Raw genomic sequence first — 15000 nt, 5'->3', positions numbered from 1 at the left:
CGGGACCTCTCGCACCCAAAGCGAGAATCATACCCCTAGACCAACGGACCACGATGCCAACCATTCATCGGCGTCATCCATTTAAAAGCTTATGTCCAAAAAAAAACATTCTTCGTGACGGGTCCGTCCGGGATTTAAACCGGGACCTCTCGCACCCTAAGCGAGAATCATACCCCTAGACCAACAGACCACGATGCCAACTATTAATCGGCGTCGTCCATGTAAAAGCTTATGTCCAAAAAAAACATTCTTCGTGACGGGTCCCTCCGGGATTTAAACCCGGGACCTCTCGCACCCTACGCGAGAATAATACCCCTAGACTAACGGACCACGAAGCCAACCATTCATCGGCGTCGTACATGTAAAAACTTATGTCAAAAACAAAGTTTTCGTACGGGGTCCGTCCGGGATTTTAACCCGGGACCTCTCGCACCCAAAGCGAGAATCATACCCCTAGACCAACGGACCACGATGCCAACCATTCATCGGCGTCATCCATTTAAAAGCTTATGTCCAAAAAAAACATTCTTCGTGACGGGTCCCTCCGGGATTTGAACCCGGGACCTCTCGCACCCTACGCGAGAATAATACCCCTAGACTAACGGACCACGATGCCAACTATTCATCGGCGTCGTCCATGTAAAAGCTGATGTCAAAAAAAAAATTTCTCGTACGGGGTCCATCCGGGATTTGAACCCGGGACGTCTCGCACCCTAAGCGAGAATCATACCCCTAGACCAACGGACCACGATGCCAACTATTAATCGGCGTCGTCCATGTAAAAGCTTATGTCAAAAAAAAAACATTTTTCGTACGGGGTCCGTCCGGGATTCGAACCCGGTACCTCTCGCACCCTTAGCGAGAATCATACCCCTAGACCAACGTACCACGATGTCAACCATTCATCGGCGTCGTCCATGTAAAAGCTTATGTCAAAAAAACATTTCTCGTACGGGGTCTATCCGGGATTTGAAACCGGGACCTCTCGCACCCTAAGCGAGAATCATACCCCTAGACCAACGGACCACGATGCCAACAATACATCGGCGTAATCCATGTAAAAGCTTATGTCCAAAAAAAAACATTCTTCGTGACGGGTCCGTCCGGGATTTGAACCCGGGACCTCTCGCACCCTAAGCGAGAATCATACCCCTAGACCAACGGACCACGATGCCAACTGTTAATAGGCGTTTTCCATGTAAAAGCTTATGTCAAAAAAAACACTTATCGTACGGGGTCCGTCCGGGATTCGAACCCGGTACCTCTCGCACCCTAAGCGAGAATCATACCCCTAGACCAACGCACCACGATACCAGTCAATCATCGGCGTCGGCCATGTAAAAGCTTATGTCAAAAAAAACATTTCTCGTACGGGGTCTATCCGGGACCTCTCGCACCCAAAGCGAGAATCATACCCCTAGACCAACGGACAACGATGCCAACTATTCATCGGCGTCATCCATGTAAAAGCTTATGTCCAAAAAAAACATTTTTCGTACGGGGTCCGTCCGGGATTCGAACCCGGTACCTCTCGCACCCTTAGCGAGAATCATACCCCTAGACCAACGTACCACGATGTCAACCATTCATCGGCGTCGTCCATGTAAAAGCTTATGTCAAAAAAACATTTCTCGTACGGGGTCTATCCGGGATTTGAAACCGGGACCTCTCGCACCCAAAGCGAGAATCATACCCCTAGACCAACGGACAACGATGCCAACCATTCATCGGCGTCATCCATGTAAAAGCTTATGTCCAAAAAAAACATTCTTCGTGACGGGTCCGTCCGGGATTTGAACCCGGGACCTCTCGCACCCTAAGCGAGAATCATACCCCTAGACCAACGGACCACGATGCCAACAATACATCGGCGTAATCCATGTAAAAGCTTATGTCCAAAAAAAAACATTCTTCGTGACGGGTCCGTCCGGGATTTGAACCCGGGACCTCTCGCACCCTAAGCGAGAATCATACCCCTAGACCAACGGACCACGATGCCAACTGTTAATCGGCGTTTTCCATGTAAAAGCTTATGTCAAAAAAAACACTTATCGTACGGGGTCCGTCCGGGATTCGAACCCGGTACCTCTCGCACCCTAAGCGAGAATCATACCCCTAGACCAACGCACCACGATACCAGTCAATCATCGGCGTCATCCATGTAATAGCTTATGTCCAAAAAAAACATTCTTCGTGACGGGTCCGTCCGGGATTTGAACCCGGGACCTCTCGCACCCTAAGCGAGAATCATACCCCTAGACCAACGGACCACGATGCCAACAATACATCGGCGTAATCCATGTCAAAGCTTATGTCCAAAAAAAAACATTCTTCGTGACGGGTCCGTCCGGGATTTGAACCCGGGACCTCTCGCACCCTAAGCGAGAATCATACCCCTAGACCAACGGACCACGATGCCAACTGTTAATAGGCGTTTTCCATGTAAAAGCTTATGTCAAAAAAAACACTTATCGTACGGGGTCCGTCCGGGATTCGAACCCGGTACCTCTCGCACCCTAAGCGAGAATCATACACCTAGACCAACGCACCACGATACCAGTCAATCATCGGCGTCGGCCATGTAAAAGCTTATGTCAAAAAAAACATTTCTCGTACGGGGTCTATCCGGGACCTCTCGCACCCAAAGCGAGAATCATACCCCTAGACCAACGGACAACGATGCCAACTATTCATCGGCGTCATCCATGTAAAAGCTTATGTCCAAAAAAAAACATTCTTCGTGACGGGTCCGTCCGGGATTTGAACCCGGGACCTCTCGCACCCTTAGCGAGAATCATACCCCTAGACCAACGGACAACGATGCCAACCATTCATCGGCGTCATCCATGTAAAAGCTTATGTCAAAAAAAACATTTCTCGTACGGGGTCTATCCGGGATTTGAACCCGGGACCTCTCGCACCCAAAGCGAGAATCATACCCCTAGACCAACGGACCACGATGCCAACCATACATCTTCGTCATCCATGTAAAAGCTTATGTCCAAAAAAACATTTTTCGTACGGGGTCCGTCCGGGATTCGAACCCGGTACCTCTCGCACCCTTAGCGAGAATCATACCCCTAGACCAACGGACAACGATGCCAACCATTCATCGGCGTCATCCATGTAAAAGCTTATGTCAAAAAAAACATTTCTCGTACGGGGTCTATCCGGGATTTGAACCCGGGACCTCTCGCACCCAAAGCGAGAATCATACCCCTAGACCAACGGACCACGATGCCAACCTTTCATCGGCGTCGTCGATGTAAAAACTTATGTCAAAAACAAAGTTTTCGTACGGGGTCCGTCCGGGATTCGAACCCGGGACCTCTCGCACCCTAAGCGAGAATCATACCCCTAGACCAACGCACCACGATACCTATCAATCATCGGCGTCATCCATGTAATAGCTTATGTCAAAAAAAACATTTTTCGTACGGGGTCCGTCCGGGATTCGAACCCGGTACCTCTCGCACCCTTAGCGAGAATCATACCCCTAGACCAACGAACCACGATGCCAACCATTCATCGGCGTCGGCCATGTAAAAGCTTATGTCAAAAAAAACATTTCTCGTACGGGGTCCGTCCGGGATTCGAACCCGGGACCTCTCGCACCCTAAGCGAGAATCATACCCCTAGACCAACGCACCACGATACCTATCAATCATCGGCGTCATCCATGTAATAGCTTATGTCAAAAAAAAACATTTTTCGTACGGGGTCCGTCCGGGATTCGAACCCGGTACCTCTCGCACCCTTAGCGAGAATCATACCCCTAGACCAACGAACCACGATGCCAACCATTCATCGGCGTCGGCCATGTAAAAGCTTATGTCAAAAAAAACATTTCTCGTACGGGGTCTATCCGGGATTTGAACCCGGGACCTCTCGCACCCAAAGCGAGAATCATACCCCTAGACCAACGGACAACGATGCCAACCATTCATCGGCGTCATCCATGTAAAAGCTTATGTCCAAAAAAAACATTCTTCGTGACGGGTCCGTCCGGGATTTTAACCCGGGACCTCTCGCACCCTAAGCGAGAATCATACCCCTAGACCAACGGACAACGATGCCAACCATTCATCGGCGTCATCCATGTAAAAGGTTATGTCCAAAAAAAGCATTCTTCGTGACGGGTCCGTCCGGGATTTGAACCCGGTACCTCTCGCACCCTACGCGAGAATAATACCCCAAGACCAACGGACCACGATGCCAGCTATTAATCGGCGTCGTCCATGTAAAAGCTTATGTCAAAAAAAAACATTTCTCGTACGGGGTCCATCCGGGATTTGAAGCCGGGACCTCTCGCACCCTAAGTGAGAATCATACCCCTAGACTAACGTACCACGATGCCAACCATTCATCGGCGTCGTCCATGTAAAAGCTTATGTACAAAAAAAAACATTCTTCGTGACGGGTCCGTCCGGGATTTGAACCCGGGACCTCTCGCACCCTAAGTGAGAATCATACCCCTGGACCAACGGACCACGATGCCAACTATTCATCGGCGTCGTCCATGTAAAAGCTTATGTCAAAAAAAACATTTCTCGTACGGGGTCCATCCGGGATTTGAACCCGGGACCTCTCGCACCCTAAGCGAGAATCATACCCCTAGACCAACGGACCACGATGCCAACCATTCATCGGCGTCATCCATGTAAAAGCTTATGTCCAAAAAAAAACATTCTTCGTGACGGGTCCGTCCGGGATTTGAACCCGGGACCTCTCGCACCCTACGCGAGAATAATACCCCAAGACCAACGGACCACGATGCCAGCTATTAATCGGCGTCGTCCATGTAAAAGCTTATGTCAAAAAAAAACATTTCTCGTACGGGGTCTGTCCGGGATTTGAAGCCGGGACCTCTCGCACCCTAAGTGAGAATCATACCCCTAGACTAACGTACCACGATGCCAACCATTCATCGGCGTCGTCCATGTAAAAGCTTATGTACAAAAAAAAACATTCTTCGTGACGGGTCCGTCCGGGATTTGAACCCGGGACCTCTCGCACCCTAAGCGAGAATCATACCCCTGGACCAACGGACCACGATGCCAACTATTCATCGGCGTCGTCCATGTAAAAGCTTATGTCAAAAAAAACATTTCTCGTACGGGGTCCATCCGGGATTTGAACCCGGGACCTCTCGCACCCTAAGCGAGAATCATACCCCTAGACCAACGGACCACGATGCCAACCATTCATCGGCGTCATCCATGTAAAAGCTTATGTCCAAAAAAAACATTCTTCGTGACGGGTCCGTCCGGGATTTGAACCCGGGACCTCTCGCACCCTTAGCGAGAATCATACCCCTAGTCCAACGGAACACGATGCCAACCTTTCATCGGCGTCGTCGATGTAAAAACTTATGTCAAAAACACAGTTTTCGTACGGGGTCCGTCCGGGATTCGAACCCGGTACCTCTCGCACCCTAAGCGAGAATCATACCCCTAGACCAACGCACCACGATACCAATCAATCATCGGCGTCATCCATGTAATAGCTTATGTCAAAAAAAAACATTTTTCGTACGGGGTCCGTCCGGGATTCGAACCCGGTACCTCTCGCACCCTTAGCGAGAATCATACCCCTAGACCAACGTACCACGATGCCAACCATTCATCGGCGTCGGCCATGTAAAAGCTTATGTCAAAAAAAACATTTCTCGTACGGGGTCTATCCGGGATTTGAACCCGGGACCTCTCGCACCCTAAGCGAGAATCATACCCCTAGACCAACGCACCACGATACCAATCATTCATCGGCGTCATCCATGTAATAGCTTATGTCAAAAAAAAACATTTTTCGTACGGGGTCTGTCCGGGATTTGAAGCCGGGACCTCTCGCACCCTAAGTGAGAATCATACCCCTAGACTAACGTACCACGATGCCAACCATTCATCGGCGTCGTCCATGTAAAAGCTTATGTACAAAAAAAAACATTCTTCGTGACGGGTCCGTCCGGGATTTGAACCCGGGACCTCTCGCACCCTAAGCGAGAATCATACCCCTGGACCAACGGACCACGATGCCAACTATTCATCGGCGTCGTCCATGTAAAAGCTTATGTCAAAAAAAACATTTCTCGTACGGGGTCCATCCGGGATTTGAACCCGGGACCTCTCGCACCCTAAGCGAGAATCATACCCCTAGACCAACGGACCACGATGCCAACCATTCATCGGCGTCATCCATGTAAAAGCTTATGTCAAAAAAAACATTCTTCGTGACGGGTCCGTCCGGGATTTGAACCCGGGACCTCTCGCACCCTACGCGAGAATAATACCCCAAGACCAACGGACCACGATGCCAGCTATTAATCGGCGTCGTCCATGTAAAAGCTTATGTCAAAAAAAAACATTTCTCGTACTAGGTCTGTCCGGGATTTGAAGCCGGGACCTCTCGCACCCTAAGTGAGAATCATACCCCTAGACTAACGTACCACGATGCCAACCATTCATCGGCGTCGTCCATGTAAAAGCTTATGAACAAAAAAAAACATTCTTCGTGACGGGTCCGTCCGGGACTTGAACCCGGGACCTCTCGCACCCTAAGTGAGAATCATACCCCTAGACCAACGGACCACGATTCCAATTATTAATCGGCGTCGTCCATGTAAAAGCTGATGTCAAAAAAAAACATTTCTCGTACGGGGTCCATCCGGGATTTGAACCCGGGACCTCTCGCACCCAAAGCGAGAATCATACCCCTAGACCAACGGACCCAATGCCAACCATTCATCGGCGTCATCCATGTAAAAGTTTATGTCCAAAAAAAAACATTCTTCGTGACGGGTCCGTCCGGGATTTGAACCCGGGACCTCTCGCACCCTAAGCGAGAATCATACCCCTAGACCAACGGACCACGATGCCAACTATTAATCGGCGTTTTCCATGTAAAAGCTTATGTCAAAAAAAACACTTATCGTACGGGGTCCGTCCGGGATTCGAACCCGGTACCTCTCGCACCCTAAGTGAGAATCATACCCCTAGACCAACGCACCACGATACCAGTCAATCATCGGCGTCATCCATGTAATAGCTTATGTCAAAAAAAAACATTTTTCGTACGGGGTCCGTCCGGGATTCGAACACGGGACCTCTCGCACCCTAAGCGAGAGTCATACCCCTAGACCAACGGACCACGATGCCAACTATTAATCGGCGTCATCCATGTAAAAGCTTATGTCCAAAAAAAACATTCTTCGTGACGGGTCCGTCCGGGATTTGAACCCGGGACCTCTCGCACCCTAAGCGAGAATCATACCCCTAGACCAACGGACCACGATGCCAACCATACATCGGCGTCATCCATGTAAAAGCTTATGTCCAAAAAAAACATTTTTCGTACGGGGTCCGTCCGGGATTCGAACCAGGTACCTCTCGCACCCTTAGCGAGAATCATACCCCTAGACCAACGTACCACGATGCCAACCATTCATCGGCGTCGGCCATGTAAAAGCTTATGTCAAAAAAAACATTTCTCGTACAGGGTCTATCCGGGATTTGAACCCGGGACCTCTCGCACCCAAAGCGAGAATCATACCCCTAGACCAACGGACCACGATGGCAACCTTTCATCGGCGTCGTCGATGTAAAAACTTATGTCAAAAACACAGTTTTCGTACGGGGTCCGTCCGGGATTCGAACCCGGTACCTCTCGCACCCTAAGCGAGAATCATACCCCTAGACCAACGCACCACGATACCAATCAATCATCGGCGTCATCCATGTAATAGCTTATGTCAAAAAAAAACATTTTTCGTACGGGGTCCGTCCGGGATTCGAACCCGGTACCTCTCGCACCCTTAGCGAGAATCATGCCCCTAGACCAACGTACCACGATGCCAACCATTCATCGGCGTCGGCCATGTAAAAGCTTATGTCAAAAAAAACATTTCTCGTACGGGGTCTATCCGGGATTTGAACCCGGGACCTCTCGCACCCTAAGCGAGAATCATACCCCTAGACCAACGCACCACGATACCAATCATTCATCGGCGTCATCCATGTAATAGCTTATGTCAAAAAAAAACATTTTTCGTACGGGGTCCGTCCGGGATTCGAACCCGGTACCTCTCGCACCCTTAGCGAGAATCATACCCCTAGACCAACGGACAACGATGCCAACCATTCATCGGCGTCATCCATGTAAAAGCTTATGTCCAAAAAAAACATTCTTCGTGACGGGTCCGTCCGGGATTTGAACCCGGGACCTCTCGCACCCTAAGCGAGAATCATACCCCTAGTCCAACGGAACACGATGCCAACCAATCATCGGCGTCATCCATGTAAAAGCTTATGTCCAAAAAAAACATTCTTCGTGACGGGTCCGTCCGGGATTTGAACCCGGGACCTCACGCACCCTAAGCGAGAATCATACCCCTAGACCAACGGACCACGATGCCAACCATACATCGGCGCCATCCATGTAAAAGCTTATGTCCAAAAAAAAACATTCTTCGTGACGGGTCCGTCCGGGATTTGAACCCGGGACCTCTCGCACCCTAAGCGAGAATCATACCCCTAGACCAACGGACAACGATGCCAACCATTCATCGGCGTCATTCATGTAAAAGGTTATGTCCAAAAAAAGCATTCTTCGTGACGGGTCCGTCCGGGATTTGAACCCGGGACCTCTCGCACCCTAAGCGAGAATCATACCCCTAGACCAACGGACAACGATGCCAACCATTCATCGGCGTCATCCATGTAAAAGCTTATGTCCAAAAAAAACATTCTTCGTGACGGGTCCGTCCGGGATTTGAACCCGGGACCTCTCGCACCCTAAGCGAGAATCATACCCCTAGTCCAACGGACCACGATGCCAACCATTCATCGGCGTCATCCATGTAAAAGCTTATGTCCAAAAAAAACATTCTTCGTGACGGGTCCGTCCGGGATTTGAACCTGGGACCTCTCGCACCCTACGCGAGAATAATACCCCAAGACCAACGGACCACGATGCCAGCTATTAATCGGCGTCGTCCATGTAAAAGCTTATGTCAAAAAAAAACATTTCTCGTACGGGGTCTGTCCGGGATTTGAAGCCGGGACCTCTCGCACCCTAAGTGAGAATCATACCCCTAGACTAACGTACCACGATGCCAACCATTCATCGGCGTCGTCCATGTAAAAGCTTATGTACAAAAAAAAACATTCTTCGTGACGGGTCCGTCCGGGACTTGAACCCGGGACCTCTCGCACCCTAAGTGAGAATCATACCCCTAGACCAACGGACCACGATGCCAATTATTAATCGGCGTCGTCCATGTAAAAGCTGATGTCAAAAAAAAACATTTCTCGTACGGGGTCCATCCGGGATTTGAACCCGGGACCTCTCGCACCCAAAGCGAGAATCATACCCCTAGACCAACGGACCACGATGCCAACCATTCATCGGCGTCATCCATGTAAAAGTTTATGTCAAAAAAAAAACATTCTTCGTGACGGGTCCGTTAGGGATTTGAACCCGGGACCTCTCGCACCCTAAGCGAGAATCATACCCCTAGACCAACGGACCACGATGCCAACTATTAATCGGCGTTTTCCATGTAAAAGCTTATGTCAAAAAAAACACTTATCGTACGGGGTCCGTCCGGGATTCGAACCCGGTACCTCTCGCACCCTAAGCGAGAATCATACCCCTAGACCAACGCACCACGATACCAGTCAATCATCGGCGTCATCCATGTAATAGCTTATGTCAAAAAAAACATTTTTCGTACGGGGTCCGTCCGGGATTCGAACACGGGACCTCTCGCACCCTAAGCGAGAATCATACCCCTAGACCAACGGACCACGATGCCAACTATTAATCGGCGTCATCCATGTAAAAGCTTATGTCCAAAAAAAACATTCTTCGTGACGGGTCCGTCCGGGATTTGAACCCGGGACCTCTCGCACCCTAAGCGAGAATCATACCCCTAGACCAACGGACCACGATGCCAACCATACATCGGCGTCATCCATGTAAAAGCTTATGTCCAAAAAAAACATTTTTCGTACGGGGTCCGTCCGGGATTCGAACCAGGTACCTCTCGCACCCTTAGCGAGAATCATACCCCTAGACCAACGTACCACGATGCCAACCATTCATCGGCGTCGGCCATGTAAAAGCTTATGTCAAAAAAAACATTTCTCGTACGGGGTCTATCCGGGATTTGAACCCGGGACCTCTCGCACCCTAAGCGAGAATCATACCCCTAGACCAACGCACCACGATACCAATCAATCATCGGCGTCATCCATGTAATAGCTTATGTCAAAAAAAAACATTTTTCGTACGGGGTCCGTCCGGGATTCGAACCCGGTACCTCTCGCACCCTTAGCGAGAATCATACCCCTAGACCAACGTACCACGATGCCAACCATTCATCGGCGTCGGCCATGTAAAAGCTTATGTCAAAAAAAACATTTCTCGTACGGGGTCTATCCGGGATTTGAACCCGGGACCTCTCGCACCCTAAGCGAGAATCATACCCCTAGACCAACGCACCACGATACCAATCATTCATCGGCGTCATCCATGTAATAGCTTATGTCAAAAAAAAACATTTTTCGTACGGGGTCCGTCCGGGATTCGAACCCGGTACCTCTCGCACCCTTAGCGAGAATCATACCCCTAGACCAACGGACAACGATGCCAACCATTCATCGGCGTCATCCATGTAAAAGCTTATGTCCAAAAAAAACATTCTTCGTGACGGGTCCGTCCGGGATTTGAACCCGGGACCTCTCGCACCCTAAGCGAGAATCATACCCCTAGTCCAACGGAACACGATGCCAACCAATCATCGGCGTCATCCATGTAAAAGCTTATGTCCAAAAAAAACATTCTTCGTGACGGGTCCGTCCGGGATTTGAACCCGGGACCTCACGCACCCTAAGCGAGAATCATACCCCTAGACCAACGGACCACGATGCCAACCATACATCGGCGCCATCCATGTAAAAGCTTATGTCCAAAAAAAAACATTCTTCGTGACGGGTCCGTCCGGGATTTGAACCCGGGACCTCTCGCACCCTAAGCGAGAATCATACCCCTAGACCAACGGACAACGATGCCAACCATTCATCGGCGTCATTCATGTAAAAGGTTATGTCCAAAAAAAGCATTCTTCGTGACGGGTCCGTCCGGGATTTGAACCCGGGACCTCTCGCACCCTAAGCGAGAATCATACCCCTAGACCAACGGACAACGATGCCAACCATTCATCGGCGTCATCCATGTAAAAGCTTATGTCCAAAAAAAACATTCTTCGTGACGGGTCCGTCCGGGATTTGAACCCGAGACCTCTCGCACCCTAAGCGAGAATCATACCCCTAGTCCAACGGACCACGATGCCAACCGTTCATCGGCGTCATCCATGTAAAAGCTTATGTCCAAAAAAAACATTCTTCGTGACGGGTCCGTCCGGGATTTGAACCTGGGACCTCTCGCACCCTACGCGAGAATAATACCCCAAGACCAACGGACCACGATGCCAGCTATTAATCGGCGTCGTCCATGTAAAAGCTTATGTCAAAAAAAAACATTTCTCGTACGGGGTCTGTCCGGGATTTGAAGCCGGGACCTCTCGCACCCTAAGTGAGAATCATACCCCTAGACTAACGTACCACGATGCCAACCATTCATCGGCGTCGTCCATGTAAAAGCTTATGTACAAAAAAAAACATTCTTCGTGACGGGTCCGTCCGGGATTTGAACCCGGGACCTCTCGCACCCTAAGCGAGAATCAAACCCCTGGACCAACGGACCACGATGCCAACTATTCATCGGCGTCGTCCATGTAAAAGCTTATGTCAAAAAAAACATTTCTCGTACGGGGTCCATCCGGGATTTGAACCCGGGACCTCTCGCACCCTAAGCGAGAATCATACCCCTAGACCAACGGACCACGATGCCAACCATTCATCGGCGTCATCCATGTAAAAGCTTATGTCAAAAAAAACATTCTTCGTGACGGGTCCGTCCGGGATTTGAACCCGGGACCTCTCGCACCCTACGGGAGAATAATACCCCAAGACCAACGGACCACGATGCCAGCTATTAATCGACGTCGTCCATGTAAAAGCTTATGTCAAAAAAAAACATTTCTCGTACGGGGTCTGTCCGGGATTTGAAGCCGGGACCTCTCGCACCCTAAGTGAGAATCATACCCCTAGACTAACGTACCACGATGCCAACCATTCATCGGCGTCGTCCATGTAAAAGCTTATGTACAAAAAAAAACATTCTTCGTGACGGGTCCGTCCGGGATTTGAACCCGGGACCTCTCGCACCCTAAGTGAGAATCATACCCCTAGACCAACGGACAACGATGCCAACCATTCATCGGCGTCATCCATGTAAAAGCTTATGTCCAAAAAAACACTTATCGTACGGGGACCGTCCGGGATTTGAACCCGGGACCTCTCGCACCCTAAGCGAGAATCATACCCCTAGACCAACGGATTACGATGCCAACCTTTCATCGGCGTCGTCGATGTAAAAACTTCTGTCAAAAACAAAGTTTTCGTACGGGGTCCGTCCGGGATTCGAACCCGGTACCTCTCGCACCCTAAGCGAGAATCATACCCCTAGACCAACGCACCACGATACCAAGCAATCATCGGCGTCATCCATGTAATAGCTTATGTCAAAAAAAAAACATTTTTCGTGCGGGGTCCGACCGGGATTTGAACCCGAAACCTCTCGCACTTAAATCGAGAATCATACCCCTAGACCAACGGACAACGCTGCCAACCATTTATCGGCGTCATCCATGTAAAAGCTTATGTCCAAAAAAAACATTCTTCGTGACGGGTCCGTCCGGGATTTGAACCCGGGACCTCTCGCACCCTAAGCGAGAATCATACCCCTAGTCCAACGGAACACGATGCCAACCAATCATCGGCGTCATTTATGTAAAAGCTTATGTCCAAAAAAAACATTCTTCGTGACGGGTCCGTCCGGGATTTGAACCCGGGACCTCTCGCACCCTAAGCGAGAATCATACCCCTAGACCAACGGACCACGATGCCAACCATACATCGGCGTCATCCATGTAAAAGCTTATGTCCAAAAAAAACATTCTTCGTGACGGGTCCGTCCGGGATTTGAACCCGGGACCTCTCGCACCCTAAGCGAGAATCTTACCTCTAGACCAACGGACAACGATGCCAACCATTCATCGGCGTCATCCATGTAAAAGATTATGTCCAAAAAAAAATTCTTCGTGACGGGTCCGTCCGGGATTTGAACCCGGGACCTCTCGCACCCTAAGTGAGAATCATACCCCTAGACCAACGGACCACGATGCCAATTATTAATCGGCGTCGTCCATGTAAAAGCTTATGTCAAAAAAAAACATTTCTCGTACGGGGTCCATCCGGGATTTGAACCCGGGACCTCTCGCACCTAAAGCGAGAATCATACCCCTAGACCAACGGACCACGATGCCAACCATTCATCGGCGTCATCCATGTAAAAGCTTATGTCCAAAAAAAACATTCTTCGTGACGGGTCCGTCCGGGATTTGAACCCGGGACCTCTCGCACCCTAAGCGAGAATCATACCCCTAGACCAACGCACCACGATACCAATCAATCATCGGCGTCATCCATGTAATAGCTTATGTCAAAAAAAAAACATTTTTCGTACGGGGTCCGTCCGGGATTCGAACCCGGTACCTCTCGCACCCTTAGCGAGAATCATACCCCTAGACCAACGTACCACGATGCCAACCATTCATCGGCGTCGTCCATGTAAAAGCTTATGTCAAAAAAACATTTCTCGTACGGGGTCTATCAGGGATTTAAACCCGGGACCTCTCGCACCTAAAGCGAAAATCATACCCCTAGACCAACGGACCACGATGCCAACAATACATCGGCGTAATCCATGTAAAAGCTTATGTCCAAAAAAAACATTCTTCGTGACGGGTCCGTCCGGGAGTTGAACCCGGGACCTCTCGCACCCTAAGCGAGAATCATACCCCTAGACCAACGGACCACGATGCCAACTATTAATCGGCGTTTTCCATGTAAAAGCTTATGTCAAAAAAAACACTTATCGTACGGGGTCCGTCCGGGATTCGAACCCGGTACCTCTCGCACCCTAAGCGAGAATCATACCCCTAGACCAACGCACCACGATACCAATCAATCATCGGCGTCATCCATGTAATAGCTTATGTCAAAAAAAAACATCCTTCGTACGGGGTCCGTCCGGGATTCGAACCCGGTACCTCTCGCACCCTTAGCTAGAATCATACCCCTAGACCAACGTACCACGATGCCAACCATTCATCGGCGTCGGCCATGTAAAAGCTTATGTCAAAAAAAACATTTCTCGTACGGGGTCTATCCGGGATTTAAACCCGGGACCTCTCGCACCCAAAGCGAGAATCATACCCCTAGACTAACGTACCACGATGCCAACCATTCATCGGCGTCGGCCATGTAAAAGCTTATGTCAAAAAAAACATTTCTCGTACGGGGTCTATCCGGGATTTGAACCCGGTACCTCTCGCACCCTAAGCGAGAATCATACCCCTAGACCAACGCACCACGATACCAATCAATCATCGGCGTCATCCATGTAATAGCTTATGTCAAAAAAAAACATTTTTCGGACGGGGTCCGTCCGGGATTCGAACCCGGTACCTCTCGCACCCTTAGCGAGAATCATACCCCTAGACCAACGTACCACGATGCCAACCATTCATCGGCGTCGTCCATTGTAAAAGCTTATGTCAAAAAAAACATTTCTCGTACGGGGTCTATCCGGGATTCGAACCCGGTACCTCTCGCACCCTTAGCGAGAATTATACCCCTAGACCAACGTAACACGATGCCAACCATTCATCGGCGTCGTCCATGTAAAAGCTTATGTCAAAAAAACATTTCTCGTACGGGGACTATCCGGGATTTAAACCCGGGACCTCTCGCACCCAAAGCGAGAATCATACCCCTAGACCAACGTACCACGATGCCAACCATTCATCGGCGTCGT

At 49.8% G+C, this 15000-nt stretch overlaps 2 protein-coding genes and 47 non-coding genes across 49 annotated transcripts in view; 2 read left to right on the top strand and 47 right to left on the bottom strand.

Moving 5' to 3' along the window:
* TRNAP-UGG (transfer RNA proline (anticodon UGG)) overlaps nucleotides 1–50 on the bottom strand; it is a 72-nt gene extending 22 nt beyond the window's left edge. The window contains exon 1 of the tRNA in view: nucleotides 1–50. This exon is cut by the window's left edge and continues 22 nt beyond it. This is a non-coding gene — a tRNA (tRNA-Pro).
* The window catches only part of LOC149934204 (uncharacterized), a 371814-nt gene that overhangs the window by 178266 nt on the left and 178548 nt on the right, over nucleotides 1–15000 (top strand). The window lies entirely within an intron of this gene.
* The window catches only part of LOC149934207 (sodium/potassium-transporting ATPase subunit beta-like), a 132049-nt gene that overhangs the window by 33281 nt on the left and 83768 nt on the right, over nucleotides 1–15000 (top strand). The gene's annotated exons all lie outside the window — the stretch shown is intronic.
* TRNAP-UGG (transfer RNA proline (anticodon UGG)) lies at nucleotides 397–468 on the bottom strand. The gene has a single exon. It is a non-coding gene; the product is annotated as a tRNA-Pro (tRNA).
* TRNAP-AGG (transfer RNA proline (anticodon AGG)) lies at nucleotides 676–747 on the bottom strand. The gene has a single exon. It is a non-coding gene; the product is annotated as a tRNA-Pro (tRNA).
* Nucleotides 1096–1167, bottom strand: TRNAP-AGG (transfer RNA proline (anticodon AGG)). Its single transcript has one exon. It is a non-coding gene; the product is annotated as a tRNA-Pro (tRNA).
* On the bottom strand, nucleotides 1235–1306 carry TRNAP-AGG (transfer RNA proline (anticodon AGG)). Its single transcript has one exon. It is a non-coding gene; the product is annotated as a tRNA-Pro (tRNA).
* TRNAP-AGG (transfer RNA proline (anticodon AGG)) lies at nucleotides 1779–1850 on the bottom strand. Its single transcript has one exon. It is a non-coding gene; the product is annotated as a tRNA-Pro (tRNA).
* Nucleotides 1920–1991, bottom strand: TRNAP-AGG (transfer RNA proline (anticodon AGG)). The gene has a single exon. It is a non-coding gene; the product is annotated as a tRNA-Pro (tRNA).
* On the bottom strand, nucleotides 2059–2130 carry TRNAP-AGG (transfer RNA proline (anticodon AGG)). Its single transcript has one exon. It is a non-coding gene; the product is annotated as a tRNA-Pro (tRNA).
* On the bottom strand, nucleotides 2199–2270 carry TRNAP-AGG (transfer RNA proline (anticodon AGG)). Its single transcript has one exon. It is a non-coding gene; the product is annotated as a tRNA-Pro (tRNA).
* TRNAP-AGG (transfer RNA proline (anticodon AGG)) lies at nucleotides 2340–2411 on the bottom strand. The gene has a single exon. It is a non-coding gene; the product is annotated as a tRNA-Pro (tRNA).
* TRNAP-AGG (transfer RNA proline (anticodon AGG)) lies at nucleotides 3301–3372 on the bottom strand. Its single transcript has one exon. It is a non-coding gene; the product is annotated as a tRNA-Pro (tRNA).
* Nucleotides 3579–3650, bottom strand: TRNAP-AGG (transfer RNA proline (anticodon AGG)). The gene has a single exon. It is a non-coding gene; the product is annotated as a tRNA-Pro (tRNA).
* Nucleotides 4419–4490, bottom strand: TRNAP-AGG (transfer RNA proline (anticodon AGG)). The gene has a single exon. It is a non-coding gene; the product is annotated as a tRNA-Pro (tRNA).
* Nucleotides 4558–4629, bottom strand: TRNAP-AGG (transfer RNA proline (anticodon AGG)). Its single transcript has one exon. It is a non-coding gene; the product is annotated as a tRNA-Pro (tRNA).
* TRNAP-AGG (transfer RNA proline (anticodon AGG)) lies at nucleotides 4980–5051 on the bottom strand. The gene has a single exon. It is a non-coding gene; the product is annotated as a tRNA-Pro (tRNA).
* Nucleotides 5119–5190, bottom strand: TRNAP-AGG (transfer RNA proline (anticodon AGG)). Its single transcript has one exon. It is a non-coding gene; the product is annotated as a tRNA-Pro (tRNA).
* Nucleotides 5397–5468, bottom strand: TRNAP-AGG (transfer RNA proline (anticodon AGG)). Its single transcript has one exon. It is a non-coding gene; the product is annotated as a tRNA-Pro (tRNA).
* On the bottom strand, nucleotides 5957–6028 carry TRNAP-AGG (transfer RNA proline (anticodon AGG)). The gene has a single exon. It is a non-coding gene; the product is annotated as a tRNA-Pro (tRNA).
* TRNAP-AGG (transfer RNA proline (anticodon AGG)) lies at nucleotides 6096–6167 on the bottom strand. The gene has a single exon. It is a non-coding gene; the product is annotated as a tRNA-Pro (tRNA).
* Nucleotides 6516–6587, bottom strand: TRNAP-AGG (transfer RNA proline (anticodon AGG)). The gene has a single exon. It is a non-coding gene; the product is annotated as a tRNA-Pro (tRNA).
* TRNAP-UGG (transfer RNA proline (anticodon UGG)) lies at nucleotides 6656–6727 on the bottom strand. Its single transcript has one exon. It is a non-coding gene; the product is annotated as a tRNA-Pro (tRNA).
* Nucleotides 6796–6867, bottom strand: TRNAP-AGG (transfer RNA proline (anticodon AGG)). The gene has a single exon. It is a non-coding gene; the product is annotated as a tRNA-Pro (tRNA).
* TRNAP-AGG (transfer RNA proline (anticodon AGG)) lies at nucleotides 7075–7146 on the bottom strand. The gene has a single exon. It is a non-coding gene; the product is annotated as a tRNA-Pro (tRNA).
* Nucleotides 7215–7286, bottom strand: TRNAP-AGG (transfer RNA proline (anticodon AGG)). The gene has a single exon. It is a non-coding gene; the product is annotated as a tRNA-Pro (tRNA).
* Nucleotides 7632–7703, bottom strand: TRNAP-AGG (transfer RNA proline (anticodon AGG)). Its single transcript has one exon. It is a non-coding gene; the product is annotated as a tRNA-Pro (tRNA).
* On the bottom strand, nucleotides 8331–8402 carry TRNAP-AGG (transfer RNA proline (anticodon AGG)). Its single transcript has one exon. It is a non-coding gene; the product is annotated as a tRNA-Pro (tRNA).
* TRNAP-AGG (transfer RNA proline (anticodon AGG)) lies at nucleotides 8472–8543 on the bottom strand. Its single transcript has one exon. It is a non-coding gene; the product is annotated as a tRNA-Pro (tRNA).
* Nucleotides 8612–8683, bottom strand: TRNAP-AGG (transfer RNA proline (anticodon AGG)). Its single transcript has one exon. It is a non-coding gene; the product is annotated as a tRNA-Pro (tRNA).
* On the bottom strand, nucleotides 8752–8823 carry TRNAP-AGG (transfer RNA proline (anticodon AGG)). The gene has a single exon. It is a non-coding gene; the product is annotated as a tRNA-Pro (tRNA).
* On the bottom strand, nucleotides 9173–9244 carry TRNAP-AGG (transfer RNA proline (anticodon AGG)). Its single transcript has one exon. It is a non-coding gene; the product is annotated as a tRNA-Pro (tRNA).
* TRNAP-UGG (transfer RNA proline (anticodon UGG)) lies at nucleotides 9313–9384 on the bottom strand. Its single transcript has one exon. It is a non-coding gene; the product is annotated as a tRNA-Pro (tRNA).
* Nucleotides 9593–9664, bottom strand: TRNAP-AGG (transfer RNA proline (anticodon AGG)). Its single transcript has one exon. It is a non-coding gene; the product is annotated as a tRNA-Pro (tRNA).
* Nucleotides 9732–9803, bottom strand: TRNAP-AGG (transfer RNA proline (anticodon AGG)). Its single transcript has one exon. It is a non-coding gene; the product is annotated as a tRNA-Pro (tRNA).
* On the bottom strand, nucleotides 9872–9943 carry TRNAP-AGG (transfer RNA proline (anticodon AGG)). Its single transcript has one exon. It is a non-coding gene; the product is annotated as a tRNA-Pro (tRNA).
* TRNAP-AGG (transfer RNA proline (anticodon AGG)) lies at nucleotides 10850–10921 on the bottom strand. Its single transcript has one exon. It is a non-coding gene; the product is annotated as a tRNA-Pro (tRNA).
* On the bottom strand, nucleotides 10991–11062 carry TRNAP-AGG (transfer RNA proline (anticodon AGG)). The gene has a single exon. It is a non-coding gene; the product is annotated as a tRNA-Pro (tRNA).
* TRNAP-AGG (transfer RNA proline (anticodon AGG)) lies at nucleotides 11131–11202 on the bottom strand. The gene has a single exon. It is a non-coding gene; the product is annotated as a tRNA-Pro (tRNA).
* On the bottom strand, nucleotides 11692–11763 carry TRNAP-AGG (transfer RNA proline (anticodon AGG)). The gene has a single exon. It is a non-coding gene; the product is annotated as a tRNA-Pro (tRNA).
* On the bottom strand, nucleotides 11831–11902 carry TRNAP-AGG (transfer RNA proline (anticodon AGG)). Its single transcript has one exon. It is a non-coding gene; the product is annotated as a tRNA-Pro (tRNA).
* On the bottom strand, nucleotides 12528–12599 carry TRNAP-AGG (transfer RNA proline (anticodon AGG)). Its single transcript has one exon. It is a non-coding gene; the product is annotated as a tRNA-Pro (tRNA).
* On the bottom strand, nucleotides 12949–13020 carry TRNAP-AGG (transfer RNA proline (anticodon AGG)). The gene has a single exon. It is a non-coding gene; the product is annotated as a tRNA-Pro (tRNA).
* On the bottom strand, nucleotides 13089–13160 carry TRNAP-AGG (transfer RNA proline (anticodon AGG)). The gene has a single exon. It is a non-coding gene; the product is annotated as a tRNA-Pro (tRNA).
* TRNAP-AGG (transfer RNA proline (anticodon AGG)) lies at nucleotides 13228–13299 on the bottom strand. Its single transcript has one exon. It is a non-coding gene; the product is annotated as a tRNA-Pro (tRNA).
* On the bottom strand, nucleotides 13368–13439 carry TRNAL-UAG (transfer RNA leucine (anticodon UAG)). Its single transcript has one exon. It is a non-coding gene; the product is annotated as a tRNA-Leu (tRNA).
* On the bottom strand, nucleotides 13508–13579 carry TRNAP-AGG (transfer RNA proline (anticodon AGG)). Its single transcript has one exon. It is a non-coding gene; the product is annotated as a tRNA-Pro (tRNA).
* On the bottom strand, nucleotides 13927–13998 carry TRNAP-AGG (transfer RNA proline (anticodon AGG)). The gene has a single exon. It is a non-coding gene; the product is annotated as a tRNA-Pro (tRNA).
* Nucleotides 14066–14137, bottom strand: TRNAP-AGG (transfer RNA proline (anticodon AGG)). Its single transcript has one exon. It is a non-coding gene; the product is annotated as a tRNA-Pro (tRNA).

This window comes from Leiobunum rupestre, chromosome 7 (genome assembly GCF_980474605.1).
Source record: "Leiobunum rupestre chromosome 7, qqLeiRupe1.1.hap1, whole genome shotgun sequence".
NCBI lineage: Eukaryota > Metazoa > Arthropoda > Arachnida > Opiliones > Sclerosomatidae > Leiobunum > Leiobunum rupestre.
The sequence above is the reverse complement of the archived record's forward strand: the minus strand, read 5'-3'. Positions and strand labels throughout refer to the sequence as shown.